The following is an 18,024-nucleotide window of genomic DNA, read 5'->3' on the forward strand; positions in this document are numbered from 1 at the left end:
CTAGAGCTTTGATGACTAAAGTATAGAAAAGAAAGAAAAAAAATGTGATCTGTGCGTCTCTGTTCTGCACAGGTTTTGAGTTAACTTTCAGTGTTCTTGCTGTACAGTTGTTGAATAGAGTATAATGTGGAAGCAGGCCTGCCATAAATTAAAATGACGTGGTAGACAGAGGTGGGGAGATCGGGATTTCTTCTGGAAACTTGCTTTCTCTTAATTTGTATGGATTTTTGTTCTATTTAATTTTGTTAATAAATTGGGTGGGATGGGGTGAGAAAGTAGTATGTCTTGTATAAGAAAAATTAAAATTTGCAACTTTAGGAAGTGGAGGAACCAGTGCTACCGAACATACCCCTACCCATCAGTGCTGCATCGCTGCCTCAGTTCAATTCTAGTTTCGTTGGTAGTAGCACTGTCTCAGCGTCACCGAGCGCTGTTTCAACAGCAGCAATGAGCACGGCAACTCCAGCAGCTGCGACGGGCATGGCAAATCCATCAGAGGTGGAGGGCATGACAGATCCATCAGAGGTGGAGGGCATGATAGATCCATCGGAGGTGGAGGACTTGACAGATCTATCAGAGGAGGAGGTGGAGGACATCATATATACAACGGCGACGTCGGGCATAACATGTTCAACAGTGCCCTCAGGCTTGACATGTCCAATAATGGCGGCGGGCATGCCATATCTGCTGATGACAAAGGACAAGGCAAAGTCAACAGTGGCAACGACAAGCGTGGCAAATTCAACGGAGGCGGCAGGCATGGCAGATGCAGCAGCGACGGCGGCGGGCAAGGTAAATCTTTATGCTATAAATAATGTTTACAATGAGTATACTGCTTTATTGCGAGTTGACTTTTTCTGTGGTGCTCATGAAACTAACAAATATTAGTTTCTACGCAGCTGAATGAATTGGGGTTGTATGCCAGTTTGGGGAAAAAGGCATAAATGTTTTGATTCTGCTTCTCTCAGTCTTAGAGCCTGCCAACTCCCATTTAACGTGATTGTATAACTGCTTCAAATGCTGTGGAAGTCTGCGGGGGAAGGGGGGTGTGGACTTTATGCCACGTTATTTATAGTGGTTTTGGCAGGGGTAGAGTTAATTTTCTTCGTAGTAGATGATGCTAGATGATGCTGTGTTGCAGATTTGTGAGCAAAACAGTGTTGGTAAGGCACTGGTGTTTTAGCTGTTGCTGAGCAGTGCTTACACAGTGACAAGTCCTTTTCTGTGTCTCACGCTGCCCTGCCAGCGAGGAGGTCGGGGATGCACAAGAGGCTGGGAGGGCACTCAGCCAGGACAGCGGAGCCCAGAGGACCGAAGGGATATTCCACACCATTTAGCATCGTGCTCAGCAATAAATGCTGGGGGAAAGAAGGGGAAGGAGTGGGGAGTATGTACAGGGTTATGGCATTTGTCTTTCCAGGTAGCCATTACATGCGATGAGTCATTAATGCTACCTCAAATTTAACAACTTTACTTCTTTATTTCCAGTTCTTTTCCCTGTTCCACTTGGAGGGAGTGAGCGAGTGGCTGTGTGGTGCTTAGTTGCCTGCAATGGTTAAACCACAACTTTATTTAAGTTATTAAATTAGAGGTAACGTGGTCATATAAGCCTCACATAGAATGAGCCTAGGGTGCAATAATTGGCATATTATTGCAATAAAATAAACATTAATCTGTTCCAGAGTACTTGAAATATTTTTTGTACGGTTTGAAGTAGACAGCTGCTTTAACATGTTGAGGTGTTTGCTGAAGTTCTTGGAGTATCATTGGGCTGAGTTTGCCGTTCTTCAGCTTCCTGGCTTGCTTTTCCGTGCATTTAGACCTAAGTAGCATCTCCAGCTTTTCCTCTCAGTTTCTGGAATTTGGTTTTGAAGATATTGTCCTATACCCACTTGGAAACTTCCCTGTGTTTTATTATTACTTTTATCTGCAAAATAACTCAAACATCAGGTTTTTCGACGTCACTGCGGGACTTCTGTTGGGTAGTGAATTCACGTAGTTGTTGCTCTTAAATATAAACCTTTAATTCTTTTGAAAATACAGATACAACCAACAAGTACTGTTAGCAGTCCTGAGTTCGCGTTTTCATCTCCAGTTGTGAAATCTACTGAGGCAGAAGTGCTACCTACGTCTTCTGTAAGTAAAATAATAAAGGAGCTTGACTTTTTTTCTTAGGCATTTAGTAGGCTGTTGCAGAACACTAAAGCAGAATCTGCCTTGATGGAGAAAAGTATGTAGGCTTCTGGCTTATAATTTGTCATTCAGCATGCGTGCTACAAATGTGAAGAGCAGCTTTCAGATTTGGTTTTGTGTGTGCATTCGATTGAAGTTCCTGTGGCTTGAGAATCTGAAAAACCTCTCTTGTTCATAGCAGATTGGGTTTACATTTAGTGTTCCCGTTGTAAAATCGGCAGAACTTTCTGGACCCAGTGGTACTCCAGTGACGCCCTTTCTTACCCTAGGTAACTGAAACTTTAGCACTTCAGATCTGAAGTGCTGATTTTCCTTTTTTTCTTTATTAAATCTTCAATCTGTCCTGTCTGCGCATGCTAGCAATTCCAGGCAGTGTTGGACTTCTGCAGTATTTTTCCAGTGACAGATCTGCTTTTATAATTTTTGTTTTGTTTTGTTGCTTTTTGTTTTGCTTGTAATCATAAAGCATTGCAAAGTAAGTAGAATTTGTGAAGATTCTTATGTGAGAAGCATGAAAGCTGGAAATTCTTGTTTCTAACAAAAGTGAGTATAATCTGCTCTAACTAGGTCACATTGTGAAAGCTGTTTTTGTTTTCTTTTGTTTCAAAAGACACCACCACCTCAACCAACATCAACACACAGAAAGAGGAGGTCAAAGATTTTGCTGGTGGTCCCTTCACCACTGCCCACGTCTTAAAGGAAGGAAGCGTCTTAGACGTTCTAAAAAATCCTGGAGAGATAATGAACTCCTTTTAAAAAGATGCTGCAAAAAATACGCTAGCATTTTTTATTAAAAAAAAACCAACACACGACTTATGGTTAATAGAGTATCTGCTATAAATATGAATGTAGGAGAGCATTACATTAAGCGCTGCGTTTGTTAGGGTGCATCTGCCCCCTTCTATTCTAAGTGGTGTTTGTTGCTGGAAGTAAAACTGCAAGATGAAAAGCAGATGGGTTGCATCTCCTTTACGTGTTAGGATGTAATTGTAAATGAGGTACTAAGAGAATTAGCCAGATAATCGGTGTTTCATTTTAAGTAAATACAATTTGTGGAATTGAAAAGGAAATGTTTGTAAAACTCAACACTCCTGTCCCACCTTCAGCCCAGGTGAAGAAAGAATAGGAAAGAGCTTCAGTTCCAAATACATGGCGAAAGCTGCGAATCTTTGGGCCTTAGCTTACAATGGCTCCTGTGGATTAAAATTTAAACTGCAAACAGAAGTGGAGTGTTTTACGTTAAAAACCCTTTTCTGAATTTTGTTTTTAAGCAATTGCAATTGTTTTCAACAGTTTCATAAAGTGTGTCTGTGGAAAAGATATCTTTTAAGAAAAAGGGCTTTATTGAGTTTGATCTTTTCCCAAAAGTCTTCTTCTAACTTACATACTTGTTAAGAAGGCAGCACATTTCTCTACTGGAAGGAGCTAAGTGAGAGAAAATACATTGTGCATTTTGTTTAAGGGAAGACCTCTGAGTGAAGTGACATTCACTTTCTTTATCGGTTTAAAAGAAGCAGAATCTAAATCCACATTGTTCAAAGACTTCATTTTTGACTAAAAAAAAACCAACAAACCACAAAACAACTATGTTCAAGGTAGATTTACAAGCAACTTGAGCTGCTGTTTAAGATGCATTTCCTTTAGTCTTTCTGTATTAGTAGCTTGTCTTTTCTGTTAAAATTGCCACCTTTTAAATAAGGAGTTGTCCTGTGTCCGATGCATTTTGAAAAAGATTATAGAAAATTAGACAGTTGTTCAATTGTCTTGAGTTTTTATTATTTAATTAATATTCAGCATCTGTGGGAAAATACCGCATGGATTGCTGCTCCGAGTACAAACTTCTGTACAGTTACTGGAGTAGATTTGAGTCATCTGCTACGGAAGGAGGAGCTTTAGAAATTTGATTCGATTGGGCATCGCGTCTTAATCAAATTGTATTATTTCCATTCCACGTTGGACTGTCAGATTTCAGTCAGCTACTGTCTGTTTGTACTTGTATCGACCAGTGAAAATGTTGATTTAAAGCTTGCTTGGAAACAAAGAGTTAAATGAAGCTTTAACGAAATGTTCTGTTGTGACCCAGTGCAGCAGATGAAATTTCATCCGTTTAGATAAGATTTCTGGGGACTTCCTGTTGCGCTCGGTCTGAATGTCTAGTTGTAACCATTGGCACCTGAGTTGAAATTTTTGCCCTCTAGTAAAGTCACTTAGTTACATGTAGTGAGGTGCTGCGCTAACAGGAAGACTTTTTTTTCTTGCTTCCTAGACTTTGGATTGTTGAAAACACGCTCTTCTACGTCTGCACAACCTACAACAAGCACAGTGGTTTATACTAGGCCTGCAATAACAACTTTTTCTGCAGGTAAAGAGACTTCTAAACAAGCATCGTACTGGCAATCTGATACATGTGACCCTTTTCTGCAAAACAAAGACATAAAGGACAAATGTGTAACTTGTCAAGCTACTAAAGCGTCAACAGTTGAGAGTATGAAACAGACAGTAAGTTCAAGTCAATGCGACACCTCAAAGCCAGCAGCGCCCCCAGCAGGGATGCTGGGCTTTGGAGACAAATTCAAAACAGTACCTGGAACGTGGGATTGTGATACATGTCTTGTCCAAAACAAACCGGAAGCTACAAAATGTATAGCATGTGAGACACCAAAACCTGGAACGGGAGTAATGCCTGCTCTGACATGACCAGTGGTCACAGACAGCTCGGTGACAGTGACATCCTCCTCGAGCAGCACTGACACAACAGCCACTCTGGGCTTTGGAGACAAATTTAAGAAGGCGAAAGGCTCTTGGGACTGTGGAATATGCCTTGTACCAAATAAGACGGAAGATAACAAATGTGTAGCCTGTCAGTCTGAGAAACCAGGTATGGTCCTTTTTTTCCTGCTGTTTCCATCCTAGCCTCTGTGAATCTTGTACAGAATAAAAGTACGTTGCATATATGGAATATTTTAAGCAACACGATTCCCAGGTACGGTTGATGGGTTAGCGGCTGTCTGCAGGATTGGTTTACAGGCACTTCAGAGGTCTCAGCCCAGGTTCCAGCCTGTCGCATAAATTGAACTGATTGTGAAATGTATTAGTACGGAGCTGGATCAATGCAGATACCCCCGGCTTTGCAGCTGGTGAGGGAAGATGGCTGAAGTGAGTGACTTAATTTAAAAACAACATAGTGATTTTTCACTGGCGAAAATAACAACTCCATAGAAAGAGTTAAAAATTAGTGTTTTTCGCTTTCAAAAAATAAGTAAAAAAAATTACAGAATGTGTCCAAAATGCCTCTACTCACTGTTTGTATGTAATTGAGGGGAGATGTGAAGCCAGATTTCAAGACAGTGTAGTCTTAACTAGTCTTAAGCTAAAGCAGAGAGATGCCTATGAAGGTCAGTGGTAGGCTTCAAGAAAGCGAGTGACCCGCTGGGTAACTTCTTCAGGGCAGTACTGGGTTGTTTCCCATTGTGTGTGACCGTAATTGATTTTGAGCGTGGTTGTATTGTTTTTAAAATACGATTCTAATTCTAACTTTGACTCTAAATGTCATTTAACATGCCATTACATCGAAAAACACCTGTGCAAATATATCGTGGAAGAAACAAATTAAGATGGACTAGACCGGGCTTTTGTATTCATCCTGTGCGGTAAGACTGAAATTTCATGAGGTAAGATAATGGATTTCAGACAGAGTTGATTCTCTTGGACTTCCAACCTCTGAGCGGTCAGTCGGCATCTTTGTCTGAGGCTCTTGCCATTGCAAGGAGGAATTTTGGAAATGAGGGGTTTACTGTGACCATGGTGCAGTGAATTGCACGGTTACGTTGCACTTGTCAAGAGGAAGAGCGATGCAAGTAATACTAGGATAAAAGTTTTCTGCGTGTGCTGTGGAAGGGAAGAGCCATTCTTGTCTTTCCGGTTTTGAATTTGAAGCGTTATCTTCTGCTTCTCTCTTAAAAGGCACCTTTTTTTTAAAAGGCACCTGTCAGGCCTCTTTATGGAGGTTACACTGTGGTCAACAGCAGCAGAAGCTTGTGTGCTGAACAGAGTTGTGTGTTGTTTGGAAGCTTTGAGTTCCACTCTGTTTTTTTTGTTTGTTTGTTTGTTTCTTTGTGGGTTTTTGGTGGCTTTTATTTTTTTCAGGGGCGGGGGGGGGGGAGTTGTGGAGTAGTTTTGAACATTTCTGTGGGATTTGACAAATCAAATTTAAAAGTTAATGCTCATTTTATAGTTCATGTTCAAACAGGATGGTTAACTGTCTTGTTTGTCTCACAGAGGGTCCAACACCTGTGACCAGTAGCAGTGCATCTGCATTTTCTGCTCCTTCTGGAGAATTTCTGGATTTAGACAAATTCAAGAAGCCTGAAGGAAGCTGGGATTGGGAGACCTGCTTGGTTCAAAACAAAGCAGAGGCCACGAAGTGTGTAGCCTGTGAAAGTGCAAAGCCAAGCACCAAAGCAGAGCTCAAAGGTAATCCTTAATGATTAAAACGAGGATGCATATTCTGTGATTTATTTTTTGGTTTGCTCTGATTTTTTTTATTTTCTTACCTGTTAAGCACAATTATTTTTTCCTTTGAGGTGTGGCAAAATTATTCGTTTTTCCTGTAGGAATATTGCCTAGATAACATCTGTTTCCACACTTTTCCCCAAGAATAAGTTTATCCTTTTTAGAGAAAAGCTTTCATTAATGACGTGCTTGTTCTTTACATGCCCTACACGTTGTTCATTTGGAGTTCAGACTAAAAACATGATCTTTCAAAGAAGTTCGTATACTTTTTAAAGCCAGGTGGTGGGCAGAAAACACAGTTGTGAAAAGTTTTATGTAGAGAGGAAGCATGGGGTTTTCTTGTTTGTTTTACTGTTTGGTTGGTTGTTTGTTAAACAGTTTTGACTGGAAAGATCAGGACTAGAATGTAGTTCAAACCTTCATGTACTGCAGATACACCGTGGGTTACGGACTTGACATTCACTTATTTCTGCAGGTTTTGGTACTGCGACTGCGTCCACAAAATGCTGCCTTGCCATCATTTACATTCGGTGTTCACTCAGAGTGTTCAGGTGCAGAGTCTGCAGCTGCCTCACAGTTTATTTTGGGAAGGACAGAAGAGAAGCAGGATTCTGTCACTACTGCTGCTCCGTTAGTGTTTGGAAAGAAAGCTGACACTGAAGAGTCAAAGACACAGCCTAGCTTTTCAGTTGGGAAGTCCGAGCGTACAAAAGAAGAGAGCACAGCAAAACCTATGTTCAACTTCAGTTTCGTTAAACCATCAGAGAAGGAACCTGAGCAAGCAAAGCCAGCTTTTTCATTTGGGGTCCAAACCAGTACTTCAGGTAAACAGAATATCTTTTGTCTTCACTTGTGCGCTTATGTCCATCAAGTAAGACCTCTGAAACCATACTAGAAAAAATCTGCGGGATTTGATATGTTCATGTACTAGAGCTTTAGAAAAAGTTTAATTCCTATATGCAGCATGTCTTCTGTCCTGGTTATTGATACGTACGCAATTAGTAGCAATCCCTTTTTTGATCTCAACACTAGGTTTAGACAAAAAATTGCGACACCTTAAGGAACCTGTCCTGCATCTCATACAAGCACAGAAGTTGCAGTGTCTCAATGCTAGCAGTACAGTTGGTGGTAAAATCTTTAGTAGGGTGAAATAGAGGCCTCACACTTTTCAGAGAAAAAAAGAGATGAGAGAGAGTATCTTATTCCCACGTACTTGCAACTATGCTGCAGAGTGTACTGCTGTTACTCTAGTGCTACAAAGGTCCAAAAATCACTGAACAGTTATTAGCCAGTTTTGTATTCCTTTAATTTGTTGAAAGACTGCAGTAGAGGATTGAAGTTTTTATTGAGGATCACTGTGTGGAAAAATTCTGATTGTTAAATGTCATTTGTATGACTTAAGAACCGCGTTTTGGAGTACAGAATTCAGTATTAATTCCAGAAGGGGTAAGGGGAAGGACATTAGCTAGTAATCCCGAACAAAAGCAGTGTATAGAGCTATACTGATTTTAATCGCAGTATTCTTACAGTTGGTCTGTTACTGAACAGATATGTTTTGGGGAGATATGGTGGCCAGGGAGGCGTGTGTGTTTGTGTGCTTCCTCTTCTAGTTAAGGTTCTGGGGTTTGGTTTAGTCAGGAAAATTCGATGAGGCACCTTGTGTAAAAGGAAATGTTAACCAGCATTTTTCAACACGGTGTAGTCCCTTAAAAGTGTCATAGATGAAAAGAGGCCATAAACGCTGGGGGAAAAAGTTAGTGGGAAACTGAGAGCAGGATCACATTCAGTAGTGAGAGAGCAGCAGCCTAGGGAAAGCTGATGAATGACTGTAACAGATAGTTCTATTTTAAGTGTAAAACAACACTCAGTACTTTATAATGGTGGTCTTACCAGAGGGTTCTTCTCCATGGCTCCTAAAAGCACGTCTTGAAGGCATTCGAGTGCAGTGAACTTAAGCTGTAAGAGTTGGGCTGGTAAGCTTGGCCTGATTTGAAGCTGTAGGCACGGGGCTATAATTTCTGAACAGGCTACAAAAGAAACTGTACCACTGTGCTTTTCAGTGCTCCGTTTAGCAAAGCCATCAAATTGTTGCAGGCAATTGATGTTGTTCTTCTAAGAGCACCTGAAAGATATTTTTGTTTGAAGAGTTCAGAGGTACCGGTTAATACTGGTTCAGATAATTACAGCCAGCTCTTGGTGTTTGTGACCAATAAAGTTTGTGGCTCCAAAAGGAGTGGGTTAGTGCTAACTGATTAACTGCTGTATATGCAGAAATATGGAATCTGATTACTTACGCAGAGAGCACTTAAAATGTATTGTTTTGCTGGCTCTCAGTGAGTTGCATCTTAATGCTACCAAGGAATAAGCTTTTTGCTTCTGGCCCAAGTGTTTTAATTTGGTGAAAGCCTTTTCTGTGCACGTGCACATGCCAGAGAGGTTGCTTAAGTAATAGAAGCTATAGTAGCTGCTATCTTCTGTTTTTTGTAGAAGACAGAAACTGAATTCGTTAGCTTTGTAACTGTTATGCATACCAGAATTGGTTTTCTCCCTTTTGAAAATAGTAGAGGGTATGCCTATGTCAGATTTGGTGAGCAAGGTGATCAGATGAGGGCACTGCAAGACTGCCAGAACGCACCAGGTCTGGGGGGAAAAGGAATCCGGCTGAGCATAGGAATTTCTAAAAGGTAACCAAGGAGTTGTGCATTGATACAGTTATTCTAAATAATCAGATTCTTGTAGCTCTGCCTTTGGAAAGTCTGTGGCCCTTGCTGTAGTGGCTGCACACAGGATGCAGTCTACAAAACCAGAAATGCAGAAGTCCTATGTTTTGACTCCCTGGATTCATCAACCTGCTTCAGGATGGCTGGGGGAATCCAACTGTTAAGTCTAGCCAGACAGCGCAACTTGGGCTTAGCTGCCATTGTAACCAGCCTTGTTTCTCAACAGTAGCAAAGCTGAATGCATTGGAAAATATTTTCAGGTTTGGGCCTGCATAAGGTAGAAGGGACAAGAAGTGGTTTTATATGCTAGGGAGTTCTTGTTCTTAGAGCTTTCCCTCTAGTTTGAGAGAAGCACATAACTAGTTTTACAGTGGGTTGACAGGAAAGAAGTGGGGGGGAAAAATGGGAACGCAGGGAGAAAGCCAAAGGCGTTATTACTAGAACAGGTTTAGAATGCTATTCTTTGCTTTTCATGAGCTTAGGGCAATGGGGAGTTTAAAGCTTAGCACTTCCTGAGAGGGTTTCTTACTCTACCGGCTCAGTTCTATCACTTATTTAAGGCAATTCAGGTCTCTGAACGGTTAAAGAATTGATACCAAATTTGATGAACTTTGATTCAGGATACTGACAAAACAGGACTTCATATAAACAATTTCAGTATGTTCATGAGGTTAGCTTGTGCGTTCTGTTAAATAGTAAAAAATGACACTTCTGTTTCTGTTTACCTAGCATAATTCTGCAAATGTTGCCTCCTTCTGCTTTAGAATGGAAATGCTCTTCTCCAAGAGAGCACTGTCCAAACTTCTTTGCCAAAATTTTTTGATTAAATTAATATTGTTTTATTTTGAAAACAAGAATAAGCCACAAACATGTTTTCTTGCTTCGGCTATCCAGAAGAACGTCAACAGTATTTTCAGATTTTCCTTCCCTACACAACTGTATGTAGGAAGAGTGCAGTTGGAAGCAGAAGACCTAAGATGATGTATCTTCTGTTTGTTTACTACAGTAACAAGACAATGGATTACCTCTTTATTAGAACTTGTGTAGCTTTGCAGTATTGAAACAAATGTAGGTATTAAAATACACATCAGTAATACGTTTCTGAATGGCTGAGTACCGTGCTCTCTTAGCATTGAAATACCCAGCCATTGGATTAGTTTGTCCCTCATGTTTGCTTAGTTTGGAAGCTATTTCAGAATGCCTTCAGCTTGTATTCTTCCCCAAAAGCATAGAACTCACTTCTCTGCATCCCCAATTCAAGTCAGAGAAACTGGGCACTGCAAACACAGGAGGTCTGCCTGTACAGAATCAGTGAAGACAAGTCTAAACAGCGGATTTTTTTGAATATGCAGCTGGGTTATCTGAATGTTCTTTATGCAGTGTACCTCAGTTTTAGTACAGATAGCACTTGTCTTGGTTCTTGTCATTAGTCTGAAGCTGCCCCTGAGAAAATCTTGAAAGGGAAAGTAGTGAAAGCTAATCAGCTGGCCCTTTCTTCTTAAGAACCAGCGTATTTTGTAATTCTCCCACTAATAATAAGGCGTCATGCTGAAGAATCGCGATTGTGTTGTTAAGCAAGACTGACTTCACCTGAGCGGTATAGTTGGCAGCTGTTGAATGTTTAATGGACTTTAAACAAACAAAAAAACTGAGCAGGTGGAGGTAGACATGGCAAACTGACAGGCAGCGTCAGATGCTTCTTTGAAATGGATAATCTGACTCCATTCACTTCTTTCTGGAAATAAGATCTAGTAATTAACCAAACAAAAGATAGAAGGGTTAAGACTGCATCTTTAAAGCAGCTGTGCTTGATAAATGTCTCTGGTCTTAAATCAATCTTTAGCAAAGCACAGAGACTTAGCAGCAGCTTGCTTATGCCAACGCTAAAAATACTTGATGTGTACAGGTAACCATGTCAAGGCTCTGGAGTTAATCCATGAGAACAATTCCTTCTGGTATTGGCAAAGGTGAGGATGCTTGCTTCTATAGAAATGAGGTTTTGAGCTGTGATTTAAGCTGTCACTTAGGTGACTGTTTAGGAAAGCTTCCTTTTAAGTTTTGAAGTATGTAAGCTGACAAATTGTTTAAGTTCAGAACTGGGTTTACAGTTTCTGTTCTCTGACTGTATGCAACTTCTCATGTTTCAGACTGAAAGCAGAATTGCAGCGGTACCAGTCATACAACTATAATGCTTATTGCCAAGATTACCAGAACTACCACTCGCAGAGGAGTTACGATGCTTACGCTGACTACAACTACAGCTCCTATGCTCCCTATGACAGCATGCAAGCTGTTGGAGACTGCTCTTTAGGAGATTCTTTAATGGCTCCAGCTGTTTTTGAGGTAAAGATAGTGCACGCTTGCTGTAAAGAAAATATTTCACAGATAATATGTTGTACAGATTTGTGTGAATCAGCAAAAAGAATCCGAAGTTGAAAACATGCTTTCTGCTTAGTGTGAAGTTAAAAGAGCAGATTCCATTCAGAGGTGTTTGTATTTAAGTGCTTAAATAGTAAATCCATAGAATTAGTGATTTATACACCATTATTTGTTCACGCATACCAAAGAATGGTTTTGACAGCATAATTGCGTACGCTTCTTCTGTTCCTGTTCTTCTGATTTGCTTTGCTTAAAGCAAATTAAACAGTTGTTGTAAGTGGTCTTATCGTGGTCAATGTATTAGTTGTGACCTCCGGAGGTCCCTTCCAACCTGTACTGTAATATTGGCTTTCTTCTAAAAATAAGTAGATAAAATGCCATCTATCCTTGTAGTTGTAGGAAGAAGGAATGGGTTGAGACTGCAGCACTTTGAATCTGTGATGCTTTCTGAAATGAGTTATGATTAAACTTAGCCTTTTCTGTCTTTCAGGAATCTTCAGTTATGACTGCAATCGGTGATGACCTAATTACTGACGGTAATAAGGGTTCTATCATTGTCACTTGAGTTTAGCCATCCTTGTGCCTTTTAACAATACAAGCCAACCTCTACTGGATGAAGAACATCTTGAAAATTCAGCTGAGGTCAAACCTCTGTGGGGTTGATCTGCAATCAGCTGGGGTTTTAAAGCTGATACAGCATACACTGACCGCATCAAGTAAAACGGGACACTGTCAATGCTTCGCAGCAGGTTTCTTGTACCTGTGCCTTCATTCCCATTTGAAAATGGTCTAATACAGAATTTTGTTCTTTGTATTGGTTCCGCTAAACAGATTTTATATTAGAAACTCAGTAATATGCAAAAGCTTTGTTCTCCACCCTGAGGTAAAAGCTTATGTTGCAGATTCCAAAAGGAGGATTCAGCTTGCACTTACAAATACGGTACAAAACATATTTGTGTCCTGGAAGGTTTGCAAAGTTCCTCACGTGGAGGCATTTTGTGTTAGTGTTTAGAAACTATCCTATGTAACGTGTATTGCCGTAGAAGTGAATTAAATGACTCTTGGGAGGGTTTCATGGCTGATTATCCGTAAACGTTATCTTTACTATCTTAAACATTGTCTTTGTCTTTATCTTGAAAGACAGTTCTAGTCCCAGCCTTCTAATATAAAAATTCCCAAAAGTTGGAGCTGTGAGGCTCAAAATTTTAGAGGACTAAATACCTCACTAAAATTAGTAGATCTAATAGCTTATTACACTTAGCTTAAAATACATTTTATTAGCCATTTCACGTGAAGTTTTTTTGTGCGCATGCCTCAGATTTGATACTTGGACTTACCAGGCTTTTATTTTCAGATCCACAGCTCTACTTGGATGTTGATGAAATGAACAGACAATTCACGGAGACAAGCGAAGAACTCTACGATTCACTCATGAATTGTCACTGGCAACCTCTGGATACGGTCACTTCTGAAATCCCCTCTGCTATTTAAGTGTCTTCTAGAGCATGACCGTTATGGCCAAAGTGCTAAAACTACATTTCTTCTACATTATTCTAGCTCATAAGTTTTAAAGCACAATGATAGGTTGGGTTTTTTTTGCTATGCTTTTGACAGTTTCTGTAATCTTTTTGTTCATCACTCCCTTCTTGGAGCATCATGAAGTCATGTAAATATTCGAGAAATGTAAAGAGGTAAATGGGGTCTAAAGATAGACTTGCCTGTGTAAATAAAAAATTTGTTTCTGCAAACCTGCCAGCAAGGGATTTTACTTGTACCTGTGTGCAGCACGTTCTCTTCCGGCTTATGGAATTTAACAAGGTAGTAAGGGTATTTCATCTGTCTTTATTTTTATATGGGCATTAGGACACAAGCAAAATCTAGCTTCCCCTTGTTTTCCTGGTTCCTTAGGTAAGCGACAAGCCAAGCCTTTCATGTGCTTGCTTAGACTGGAAGTATGTATGGGAGACACTCACAGGCCTTGCTATGGAAACACCTGTGCCCACTTTTTCCTGCAGGCTGCTGGCTCTAACTGTACTACTGATACATGCTAGGTCAGCTAAAATTGGCTTATAAATAGGGTATGTTAAGCATATGGAAGTGTAGACTTCAACTGCCATAGCTACAAACATCCCGTGGAATGAGGATGATGTCTGCTGGCACTCTCTGCATCAGCATTCAGTTTTCCCTTGCCCTTCTTACTGTTAGACTTCTCAGCTGACGCTTTACAGCGAAGAAATTGCTACAACATAATCCGTGTTCTTAAACCTAAAAAAAAAAATCTTGGAGAAAACAACTTGCTGGTTTTCCCTCCTTGCTGGCAAGGAGAAAAATAGTCCACCAGGAACAACAAAAAAATCCTAGTAACAGCTCCTTAAGTTATACCCTCTGCTACCCTCTCTGATTGCTCTGGTCTTCCTTCATTCGTGGTAATGAAGTTTTTAAAGCTCTGGTAGAAGGATGACAGCACTCAAGTCAAAGGAGATGAGAGCAATGAGGAAAGCTTTGCTTTAAGCTAGAGCAGTCTTGCGAGTTGCTGCCTTTATGCTGTTCTTATCTTGAAGGGTACAGAGTCTTTTCCAGTCATAGGGACTCCATAACCCTATGAGTATGGAGAAATAGTTGCTAATTAACAGTGTGTATAATAAGTAAGTGAGGCTGGAAACAAAAGAATATTCCTCCAAGAAAAAAAAGGAAGCAGAAATTACTGTACTTAATAGCTGGGGAAGCTGTTAAAGCTAGTTGACACAGTTCTGGTACTGCCGTGTGTGTTTTGGGGGCAACATAAACCATAATTGCTGTGATGGCAGGTAAGAATCCAATTCTTTTTTATGGCTTAGTGTAGTCAGTGAAAGCAGTGGTCCTAAGCTGCATGCTGTTCTTAAATGTAATGCAAATTCTCTTTTGTGACTCCTCAGTACTTCCAGGTTACTTGTAGCTGATCACCAGCAACTGCTTCTGTTAGCTATTAGCTGTTGGGTTTTTGCTAGGAATACTTTCAGTCCTGAATTGAAATGATGACATCCTGAAACAGAAGAGGCTCTTGGAGTATTGTAGGAAGCACATTCTTCCTGGTTCTAGTGCAGGTGTAGACGTAGGAGGAGACAGAAGGCAAAGAACCTCACATAGGTGGAGGGGGTGAGGTGGCATCACAGTTAGAGCTGTTGCAGTTAACTCTTCCCAAAGCATGAAAGCAACGTGGCTGGGAACAGGGATTTGTTGGGTTGCTTCTTTGTGTGAGCCAGGGAGTCTTTTGAGGGGCAGATTAATAAGAATATGACACAAGGTAGAGGTGGAATAGATGAAGCAAAGAATTTGGGTGGGAAAAGGGTTGCTTGTACGTGTCTATGGAATTGTTTCAGGGGACTGAGCTGGGGCAAATTCAAGATAATAGATGCAGCCTCCTTGAATTTGGATGGCAGTGCTGAAGCTTCAAAACCTTACAAGCTTTGATGCCACTTCAATTGTAGTGCATAGCTGTGGTACTTGAGCTCAGAAGTGCAAACTGCACAGGATTTTTTTATCTATTTTCTTCAACGTGAGCAGCAAAACATCTTCCAGGAATGTGCCTGGGTGCTACGCTGCTTTGACACGGCTTGCTTTGCATCACCAAACACAGTAGTTAGGTTGCATCGAGTACTTTGTGGAAACATTCATTGTGTTGTCACCCAGAAATGGGATGCTACAGATGTGTGTTGGCCCGGCAGTATCAGTGCTGTTTTTTGGCCTTTGAGAGGTTGGTCCATAACATGTGACCTGTGTAACGAGAGGCCCACGTAGATTGGTGACTTCATTAAGTCTGATGCTGTGGTGGTGTGTGACCCAAGGCCCTGAACGTCAGAAAATCAGGCTGTGGCCACCTATTTTATGCAGACTTTGCCTATTAACAAGGTCTCTACACTGTACGTTAGAGACGTGCGCCTCCTTTTCCGGACTAGATAGCGAAAATACCAGTTTTGTAGTTCAGTGAATGAGATTGGTTGGGCTGTTTGTTCTCCAGAGCTGAAAAATGTTGGGAGTGTATTCTCTTGGAGTCCACAGAAATGAAAATGATGAGAGGAAGAGAACGTTGGTTGCAGCCCGCGTGCTGCTGTTATAAAGGAGTTCTCTGATGTCTTTTTCCCTCTGCTGAGACTTATCAGCCTATCGTCCTTTCCTGTTAGGAGCGCATACCTGGCTTGGGATGGTGTGCGCAGGGCAGATTCTTTACCGTAAGAGCACAGTGAATGCCAGACTTCTTCCTGTACTGCCGTGTTAACCGTGAGTCACAAATTCAGGAAGCAGTGATTGCATCGGAACTGCTAGAATGCTTTGCGGAGTCTTTTTACTGGGTAAACTTCACAGCTGCAGTTACAACTTCCAGCCTGTGTTAGCTGAACACATCGTACTGGTGCCCGCCATCAGTTTGACAAAGATGGGATTGCAGTAGGAACTTGCTTTCTTCCTTCTTTTTAATTAAACAAGTCTTTGAAGCAACTTTTCCAACACCGCCATACTTCACTTCTTCCAGTTATTTTCTGTTTTACTTAGCTGAAATGTTTTTTTTTCTTCCAAGCTTGAGGAAGTTTTCTACAAGAATGTCCCGTAATGATTTCATAAACTCTTTTCGTTGTACCTAGCTGCAACAGAGAGTGGGGGGAAGATTGATCAAATGGTGATGATCGCTGTCATTCTGCTGGACACGCAGATACTTGCCTTTCGTTTTGGCTCATTTTTAATACCAATTAACTTCAGTGCCTCGCGTTAATAGACACCGTTTGACTGCATCGGCAAATGTTTCTGAGTCGTGTCATTAAAGGCCTGTCACCCTATGGAAATCCTTCTAAATAAGAAAAATGGCATTTAAATAAATAAATAAAGCAGCGTTTGAACTTATGAGCAAACCTAGCGTAGCTGCCTTTGACGCTGATCTGGAGGAGAAAAATCACGTTATCACGCTACTATGGTTGCCTTAATAGGTTTGGTGTACATGAGGGAGGGAAGTATTATGTGATGTTTGCCTAGCTATTACATGGCCGATGCAGGAGGGGTTTTAGTCAGTTCCCTGAGCACGTATTGTTGCAGAAGTCGGTGATTTCACTGCCCAATGTCTGTTATTAAGGGCACGATTCATGTCCCGTTATCGTTTTTATTATTTATTTATGTGTTTATTTTCTGGGGCGGCGATCTGTCACGATGCCCATCGTTCCCCTGCCGTGGGGTAGAATTTAGCGTGACGACTGCCTCCCGGACCAACGGGGCCACGAATCCGGCCTAAAACACTGCTTGTGCGTTGGTTGTCGGCGTGGGGGCTGTTGGTTGTCGGTGCGGGGGTATCGGTTGTCGGTGCGGGGCTTTTCTGACGAGCACTGTGGGCTCGGGGCGCCGTCCCACGCCCGGCGCGGTGCTGCGGCACACCAGCGGTCGGCGCCACGGCGCGGGGAGGCTCTGGAGGTGACTCCTAGCCCCGTGCTTACGGTGGCCGGGCCGGGGTTCATTATGGCGGCCGGGTCCTGAGGGCGGGAGCGGGAGGGCGGCGGGACCGGGACGGGACCGGGGCGGGGCGAGGAACGGGAGCGGCAGCGGGAGGGGGGGGCGCGCGTTCCCGTGAGGGGAGGGGGCGCGCGAGGGAGGGAGGGGGAGGGTGTGAGAAACACTCCGTAGCCAATAACTTGGGCTCAGGCGAGGAGCTCGGCGAAGCAGGAATTTATTCGCGATCGCAGTGGCGGGCGTCCCGTCCGTGCGAGGACTACCGCACACCAAATTTCCCTGGTGTATTGCCAAGCACTTCCCCGTGCAAGGGCTTACCATACACCACATTTCCCGAGACTCTTCCTTTCTCTCCCTTATCTCACGCTTCGTCCGTCTCCGGCCGCGCCCCTCGCGGAGCTGCGGAACCGCGGATCAGGACTCCACACTCGCTCCGTACAAAAGTACGTCTCAATCACACGGCACACAGAGTCTCACCCGACCCCCAAGGCAATACTTCCTATTTCTTACCTTGGTCTGTGCACAGAGTTACCGGATCAATTCTCAAAGCCGGAGTGCCTGCCTTCTTCCCTTCCCCACTCCTTCACGGATCCTGCCTCTTTCATCAGTCTCGGGCCCTCTGTCAGCTCTCCGCAGAACCGCCGCCGTCGATGCACAGGACCGCTGAAATCAGCGGGGCATGCCTTCCTGCTGCTGCGGCGGTGGGGCTCCCCAGTAGGCGACTGGCTCCCGGACGAGCCCCCAAATTGTGAGA

The 18,024-nt window shown here is 42.2% G+C and overlaps 1 pseudogene across 1 annotated transcript in view; it reads left to right on the forward strand.

Moving 5' to 3' along the window:
* The window catches only part of LOC310890912 (nuclear pore complex protein Nup153-like), an 89,796-nt pseudogene extending 83,119 nt beyond the window's left edge, over nucleotides 1-6,677 (forward strand). Inside the window, exons 10-13 of the transcript in view lie at nucleotides 2,068-2,136; nucleotides 2,375-2,462; nucleotides 4,460-5,071; nucleotides 6,472-6,677. The product of the transcript in view is annotated as a nuclear pore complex protein Nup153-like (transcript). The remainder of the gene's footprint in view (nucleotides 1-2,067; nucleotides 2,137-2,374; nucleotides 2,463-4,459; nucleotides 5,072-6,471) is intronic.
* Nucleotides 6,678-18,024: the final 11,347 nt, after the last annotated feature.

This window comes from Anser anser, assembly GCF_964211835.1.
Source record: "Anser anser genome assembly, contig: HAP1_SCAFFOLD_101, whole genome shotgun sequence".
Taxonomy (NCBI): domain Eukaryota; kingdom Metazoa; phylum Chordata; class Aves; order Anseriformes; family Anatidae; genus Anser; species Anser anser.